This window comes from Chinchilla lanigera, unplaced genomic scaffold (assembly GCF_000276665.1).
Source record: "Chinchilla lanigera isolate Chin_1 unplaced genomic scaffold, ChiLan1.0 scaffold00167, whole genome shotgun sequence".
Lineage (NCBI taxonomy): Eukaryota > Metazoa > Chordata > Mammalia > Rodentia > Chinchillidae > Chinchilla > Chinchilla lanigera.
In genome coordinates, this window is record NW_004955568.1 from 654,653 (window position 1) to 663,598 (window position 8,946).

Here is an 8,946-nt window from a genome sequence, read left to right on the forward strand (position 1 = left end):
TCCCTGTTGTTAGTGAGCTGATTGTCATCAGAGATGGGTAGATTTTTATTGTTAGCTCAACTGAAGGAGAAAATTTTTTATTCAACAAATATTTATTGAACAGCCATTTTGAACTAGGCATCATATTAGGCTTTTGAAACAGAATTTTGTAAGCCAGTCATAGTTCCTGCCTCTTACCGTCTAGTGGGAAGGCCTGCCAATGCAAGTGAACGAGTCCCATAATTACAGGGGAGGGAAGGTCCTTCTGCAAACAGCTTGAGCAAAAAGCCCTTTTTGAGGAGGTAACACTGAAATAGAGCTGACAGATGTGAAGCCAGCCACTGTAAGCAGGGGAAGAATCCAGGCAGGAGAATCCAAATTCCTTTCAGGAAGTTCTGGAATACAGCTGTCCTTTATCTCAGTCTGCCCTAACAGTTTTGAACTGTTGCAAATCCACATGCCTTTTTCTGAAAAGAACTTCAAGCTATAGAAACCTTTTCACTCAAGGAAGCAGGAGGATTTATAAATGTCTGGATTAACACAAGTAAATATCAGACATTAAGTTGGAAAAGGCCCAGCTTGATGTTGCAACTATCATTTCCGCCAGTATGGATTCTTCCAACACACTTCTGTGTTCAGCCCATTTCCTGTGGGAGGTAGGGCTGCTCAAGGACAAAGTTAGTTGGAGACCCAGAAGTGAGTCTGGGCTTGTAGGGAGAAGACTATATCCAAAGGGTCTAGGAAACAGCCAGCAAGGTGCGTCCAGAGTGGCCTTGGCATCAGAAAAGTCAAAGAAACCAGTACACAGAGAGGCAGATAGTAGGGAAGGTGGAGGGGCACATCAGCAGGGAGGCCGGGCCACAGAGCTCTATGAGACACTAGGCAGGCAGGCACACTGGGGAAGCTACCAGTAGGACCAGTCCTTAAAACTTCTGGGCTCAGGAAGAAGACAGATGTAGGCAAAGCCAAGTGGCATTCTAGGAGCTGGGTTGCCAGGCAAGGCACCAGGACAGAGTCTTGCACACAGTTTAAGGGGGGCCCCTAGCAGAATTATAATAAAATGTACATGGATTAAACGATTTCCAGTAATATATGCGATTTTTACAGATGCCTTCAAGGTCTTAAAGCAAAGGAATGATGAATAAGTGAGAGCTCCAACCCCTTCGTCAAGCCACTGTAGCAGGTAGGGAGGTGATTTTTGGCATGGAACCTAGTACTACTGTGCAATCACCTGAAGCTAACACCTATCACCTTCACCTGGACATTGAGAAGGCCGTGGCTTAGAAAAAAGACTCAAGTCCCCTCAGTCCCTTCAACATAGTTGAGTTTTCCATTTCCCTGATTCCAGGCCCTCATAGGCCTGGGCACATTTACTTGCTCACAGATGTGTTCTCAGAGTGAAAGAACCATGCATGAAGCCTTCCAGAAGTGTTCACTACCCTAAGCCCTGCATCCTGGCCAAGGCTGAAATCTGCTCTGCCATCAGCTGCAGTTCAACAAAGAGGGGATTCAGGACAGGGAGAAAAGATATTTTGTGCTTTTCTGGAATTTTTCTTAAAATAGGATAAAATATAACCTGGAGTGGTTTAAGCTTACAAATGTTTGATTTAAAATTTCAGATTCAGAAACCCATATAGAAACCTGTATGGGGTATAGATGCTTGGGAAAAGTCGATTTAAAAAATTCACTCTTTTAATAATAATAATAAAACCAACTCAGAACTGTTGAGTGCTTGCCGTTTCCTAGTACTGGGCTAAGAGATTTTCATGAATTATCATTTCATCCTTACAAGTCTAACTAGGTCATTAACTGTGCTTTATAGATGAGGAAAATGAGACAAGAAAAATCTCGTAACTTAAACAACTAGCAAGTAGTAGGGCCGGCCCTTATCTCTCTACTTACATTATGCCTCTACTAAGTACATGTCATATATTCATAAGTAAAAGAAAAGATTCAAAATTGTATGTACACTTTGATTATGATGTATAAAAATATGTATTTATAAGAACAAAGACTTCCAAGGAACAAACAAAAATGAAAGCAATTGTGCCTGTTTGATAGCTCTCTGGGGATCCTCTGATGCTCTTTGTTTTATAAACTATTTTAATGCTATCATGTTATTTTTTTTTTTTTTTTTTTTGGTTTTTCTCCGGTACCGGGAACCGAACTCACGACCTTGCACTTGCCAGGCAGGCGCTTTTGCCGCTGAGCTAAATCCCCAGCCCCCCATGTTATTTTTAATATTAAAAATTTTAAAATATATTTATATTCGATCTTTGGGCTAAATTTGGTGTCCCCCTGGGGTGGCTGCCAGGAGCTGCCTCTATTTCTGCAGAACTCATGCTTGGGAAAAATTTTCCTTGCTTGGGCTCTGACTGCCACCCTTAAATGGAATCAAGTTAGCAGGAGGCACCCATTTCGGGTCCAAGCTGCTCACTGTGACAGCGAGTGGCCTGCCAGCTGTTTCCTCTGGAAATGGAGAGGAACTGGAGTGAGTGTGGGAGACATGACCTCCCCCTGAGTTACTGCTTAACTTCATTGTGGAGAATGCCCACTCCACAGGAGTGAGACGGGGCAATAGCTGAGAGATACTCCCAGAGAAAGGGATACCCTTCTTTCCCTGCCTCAATTTTTATTTTTATTTTTTATTAAACATGTTTGCAAAACATAATGATTACATTCCCTGTGTGGAGTTCGTACACGCACAGAACACACCTTAATTCTTTATTCATCCCTTTCTCTTCCTTCTCTCCCTCCTCCCTCCCTCCATCTTTTGGTCCCTTTCCATTTGCAAAAGGTCTATCTCCTTATTTCATATTATTTAAATTTTATTTTTCTCTTTATTTACATGTTAGATTTCTCATATATGAGAAATCTTGCAATATTTAAGTGTATGTATCTGATTAATTTCACTTAACAACGTCTCAGGGTGCATCCATTTTCTGACAAGTGACTCAAGTTTATATTTATGGCAAAGTAGTACTCCACTGTGTGTAAATACTACATTTTCTTTATCAGTTCATCCATTGATGGACATATAGAACACATCCAAGAGTTATTTATTATGAGTTGTGCTATTATAACTATGGGTATGCATATATCACCGTAATATGATGTCTTTAATTCTTTCAGGAAGATTCCTAGAAGAGGAATAGCTGGACCAACTGGAATTTCTAGTTTTAGTTTTTTTTTAGGGATCACCATACTGACTTTTATATGGTTGTACTAGTTTACACTCCCACCAGCAGTGCCCTACCAATATTTCTCTGCAGTTTCACCAACAGTTTTTATTGTTTGATTTCTTAACAATAGCCATTCTTTCTGGAGTAAGATGAAATCTCAGTGTGGTTTAATTTGCATTTTTGTAATGGCCAAACATGTTGAACATTTTCTCATGTATTTATTGGCACGTGTACTTCTTCTGAGAAGTGTCTAATCATTTCAGTTGCCCAATTTTTATTTATTTTTTTAATTGGGGGGACTAGTCTTTTTGAATTCTATACATAGTCTATATATAAATTAGTCTTCTGTCTGAGGAATAGTTGGTAAATATTTTTTCTCATTCTGTCGGTTGTCTCTTCACTTTTTGGTCATTTCCTTTGCTGTCCAGAAGTGTTTTAATTTGATATGATCCCATTTATTGATTTTTGATGTTATTTCTTGTGCAGCTGAAGTTCTGTTTAGAAAGTCCTTGCCTAATCTCATGTCTTCAAGAGTTTTACCTATTTTGTCTTTCAGCTGATGAGGTGTTTCTGTTTTAACATGTATTTTGTTTTGTTTTGTTTTAACATTTAGATCTTCATTCCATTTTAATTTTAGTTTAGTACATAGTGAGTGATATATGTGGTTGTAAATTCAATCTTCTGCATGTTTCCTCAGCACCATTTATTACAGGGTTATCTTTGGGAAGGATACTACTGATACAATGACACCCTAACCACTCTGCACAGAACCAATCAAAAGAGTGCTATTTTAGACCAGTCAGAAACTTGCTATTTTCAATTCTTCATTTGAATCTGGTGCTGTTCAAAGAACGAATTAAAAGATGCTCTTTTCAATCTTTTATTTGTATGTGAGCACAGCCAATCAAAAGACACTAGCTTAGATTCTTTATTTACCTGTAACTGGAAACTGAATGAGTTTTTTATAGGACAGTTTACACATGACATGATGCCAACTGAGTATTTGATAGGACGACTTTCTCAATGCTTAATTTACATAAAAGAGAGACAACATGGGAATTTCAGATACAACAATATCCCTACTCCTTCCCCTTGTGGCTGCTGTGAGTCCTTTCACCAGCGCACACATACTCTGCCCAGTATGCTTCTTTTCTGCCTTCAGTAAATGTACACTTTACTTTCTCTGTGAGCTTGCCCAATTCTTTGTTTAAGACACCAAAAATAGAGGCCTCCATTTGGTAACCTGAGGTCAGAGCCTTGGGCAGGTCCTGTTTAGGATAAGTGCTCCATGCGGTAATGGGATGAAAGGGCAGCACAGGCTGTCAGATCATGGGGAGAACCTGGGAGGAAAAAGAGCTCAGGAAGAACTTCATAGGGTAGCTTTGAAGGAGGAGTAAGATTTTGTTATGTTAGAGGAGACTTATGAGAAGGAGAAAACAGCACATATTAAAACAAAACAAAAAAAAGTACCAACAACAGAACTGCATGATTTATTCCAGGAGCAGGGAGCAACCCTGAGGGGAAGTTATAAGAAGTAAGGCTCGGAAGTAAGACAAATGGACTTTCAGAGACTCTGAAACTGACTTTCTGAGGGTAGAAGGGAGCTGTGTTTCAGACTGACTCAGGGTGGCAGCAGTTAAGAACCAAAAGACTGGGAGAGTGGTCAGCCATGAGCTAGGGACACAGGTAGAGCTCCAACCACTGGGACCTGGGACCTGGGACCTGGTTAGGTATGAGGGTGGAGGTTGGTGGTAGAAAGAAGTCAGAGACAATAAGAGGTTTCAGGTATCTGTGACCATTTATTTATTTATTCAACAGAACACATTCCATTCATTTATTCAACAAAAACAAGATGCAGGGCTATTCTGTGCCTCATACAGCACTAGGACCAGGGATTCAGAGACAAAAGGTTAGACAATGATCATTAGGCAGTACAGGGATTATGGATATATCAAGCCCCTTTTAAGCCTTACTTCAGATCCTCTCAGCCTTACCTGCCCCATCCAGCACTGTAATGGTTCAGCTGGACTGGCAACTTGATCGGTTTGCAAGCCACCTGGAGAATTAGTAAAGCACCCTTCTGGTGCATCTGAGTGGGCCATGAAGGTGTGACCTTGGGTACTACGTTTGGTCTCTGACTTCTTCCTCTTGGTCACTGTTCCACTGCTGTGCTTTCCAGCCACCAAGAAGTGAACGCTTTGTCTCACCGTGCCACTCTTCCATGTTTCTGCCATAGAAATGGCTGAGCATATACTGAGTCCTCTGAAACTGTGAGCCAGATTAAACTTCTCCTCCTTTAAGTTATTGGTATTGGAGATTTTGCCCTGCAGTGGGAAACCTGACCAATACAAGCACAATCGTTTATAAAAAAAACTCCCCTAAAAAGCAGTGTATCTTCGGGTTCTGCTTTGGAAATAGCCAAACTTACTGCTATCCTACCTTTATATTCTCCTTCTGAACACATCCTTGCCTCATGCTCCTGCCCACACTGACAAATCCTGACAGCCGCCTCCCAGTTTTGTTTGAATATACAGTGGTAAAACAAATTAAATGTAGAAAGAAAGGATTCCTCCCCAGTTAATCGAATACTTCACTGTCATTAAAGTGTTTCTCTTCCTTGTCACTCCTAAAACTGTCTTAAGATTTTAGTAAGACTAAAAATTACCACACGTACATGCACACATATTAAGCCCCTTTAACATTTATAGCCAGTGTGGTGACACACATCCGTGATCCCAGCACTTGGGAGGCTGAGGCAGGGGAATTGCCACAAGTTCAAACCCAGCCTGGGCTACATAGTGAGTTCAAGGCTGACGTGAAACACAGCAAGACCCTGTCTGAAAAAAACCAACCTATCAACCAACCAACAACAAATTATCTTAACATTTATAGAAGTCATTTAGCAAAAGGGTATTTTGGAGTTGAGAGGCAGCCAAAGTGATGGTGGCCTTTCTCACTCATGTTGGGCTCAGGCAAGACAGCTGAGTGGATGGAGGTGTTGAGTTCAGGATAGCAAGGGCACTTCAACTAGTTTGGGAGAGTAAAAGCTGCCCTCTGACAGCTGGGGCTGGGAGCTGTCAGGGCATAGATAGAGCCAGTCTGTGTGGCAGCTTAGTTTTCAAAGGGAAACACTCTGGCTTTTCAAACACACACTCTTTCTGCTTCTTTTTCTTGGCACCTACTTAAATCCTGCCATTCCAAGCCCCAGTTTCTTCCCACCAGCAGAGCACTGGGTCATGGGTTATATGTGCAAGACTTGTCTTCCCAAGTAAACCCTGGAATGTTAGAGAATACATCTGATATTTCTTTTCTGTTGCCCTCCCTCCATAGCACATAAGCCATAGATTTTAGAATTAAGAGAGAATGCCAGCAATAAAATTTAACTCTTACTTTCTGGGGAGCTCTTTAGAAGCAAGATTCCTAGAACTTCAGGGCTGAGTAGGCATCCAGCTTAACTTCTCCGTTGCTTCCCTGATCTTCTCTGTATTGCCTGGCAGTGGTTATCTGGCTTCTTCTGAAGTTTTCCATTGGCAAAGCAGCAAAGTAATTATGTGTAGTTGGTCTGTTTTCACAGATCTGAGGTCAAAATCCAGCTTTGCTATTCACATAACCTCCTTGAACTCTTGTTTTCTCATCTGTAAGATGGTAAAACAGTATCTTACTCAGGATTTCTGTAAGTGTAAAATGTTTAGCTAAATAAGTAATATCAACTGATTGTGTCACAAATAATGGTTATTCTTATGCCATTCCCAATATAGACCAGCCTATCTTAAGAATGCTTTGTTACATCAGGCAGAGTGGTGTACACCTATAATCTCAGCACTCTGGGTGACTGAGGCAAGGGGATCACAAATTCCAGCTGAGCCTGGACAAGATTCTGTCTCAAAGTGAAAAATAAAAAGAGGGTTTGGGATATAGCTTAGTGGGATGAGTTCAATCCCATTGCTACCACTGAAAAAAATGCTTTGTTAGATACTTATTTTTTTATTTGAACAATTTTTGTTGAAATATTTGCTCCTTCTTCTAGTTTCCTTCTTGTGTGAGCTACCTAAAGTCATCCAGTGAATTAAAGAACTGGATTGTTCCAGCTGCCTCTGAAATATTTGCTGCATGAATGAAACAACAGCATCTGCCATAATAAATTGCTTTTATCATTATTTTCACTTCAGGAGCTGAGAAAACAAAGTGATTTTCCCAAGGCCTCAGAGCTAGTTAGTGAAAAAATCTCTAACAATCCCATGTCTCCTCCCTAGTCTGATGCTCTGCTCCACAACAGATCCAACTTTAATGAGATTCTTTCTACTTCTTCTGTGCTAGTGGGTTAGAGAAGAGTGGGTACATATTTGTAAGTGAATATAGACAGTGGCCTGCTATAAGAGGCCCCCAATTCCCCTGGCACACATTTTCTCTTGCCATAAGAGGAGGGTTAAATAAGAGTGAAAGTATTGAACCATAAGTATATTGGAGGGACAAGATTGGTCCTTCAGTTCTATACAATGTCTTGCATCAGAACCACATATTCTGCAAACAGAGAGCTTGTCCTACAGGATTAGTAGCCCAGTGCATGAGGTATACCAGTGGGAGCTTCTAGAGGAATTGAGGACAACGCAAGCACCCTGAGCATCTGTGGAGACTGGGGAAAGGCTGTTAGGAAAGGTACTTACTAATTCAGTGAAAGGATGGATTGAGCATAGGCTGAACCTCACTCTTTCATTCCATATCAGATATGATATATAGAACAGTTAAATTTCATCCATCCATAAAACACTAGAAAGAGAAGTCTGTGTGGCCTAGAAATAATGTTGTCACCGGAAGCAAGGAGAACAGACAATATACAGGGAAAATCCATTACCACAGGCAAATAATGGTGCCTCATTTTCTATGAGAAGAGGAAATACACCAGCACTATCAAGGTCACAGCTTCACCACCCAAGCGAGGATAGAAGCCAGTGTTCTAGTTGGGAGTATAGGACCATTACTGGCAAAGGACCTGAATCAGAATTCCTGATTAAGCTGATACCTGAAAGAGGAAATGGGAGGAAATTTGTCCACTCTCCCAGAATTTCATGCAGAAACAAGATACCCATCAGTGGCTAACTAGGAAAGACACTTGCATAATGCTCAGACATAAACATTTGAGATGAGTTTGGAACTCACTATTATTCTATTTTCTTAGAGCCTATCTTGAGACAAGCTTCAAACAAAAGACCTGTTTTGATCCTGTGCATTAAAATATCATAAAAAAGGTATGAAAAATTGATCATGGTGACAGATTCAGATATGTAAATATTTTTAAAGCCACTATATACTTTAAATAGGTAAATCATACTGTATGTGAATTGTATCTCAATAAATATATTAAAAATATCACAGAAGATGAGGTCGTAGTTCTCAATAAAGCATTTTAGGAAAACCTGTGTGACAACAACCTACATCTAACAACCTTGAGGAACTAAATGTGACAAAATAAAAAAACATAGTAACTTGAAAAAATGTTTTAGGATTTATATGTTTAAAATAATTTTAGAGTTACCCAGCAAGAAACTGAGGTGGAGGTGGGGTGCACATGGCCCACATCATCCCAGGCAGGAACCCCTAGCAACCAAGCAAGGCATTTGCAGCAGCAGTAGTGGTGGCAGGACACACATGACCTGACTGTCTCAGGCCAGATTCTCCCAAGACCCAGGCGTGGACACACACACCAGCAGTTGGTAAGTCAGATGAACCAGTATTGTGCTTTGCCACACAGACAGGCAGAATAGAAGGGGGCAAGTAAGACTGCTAT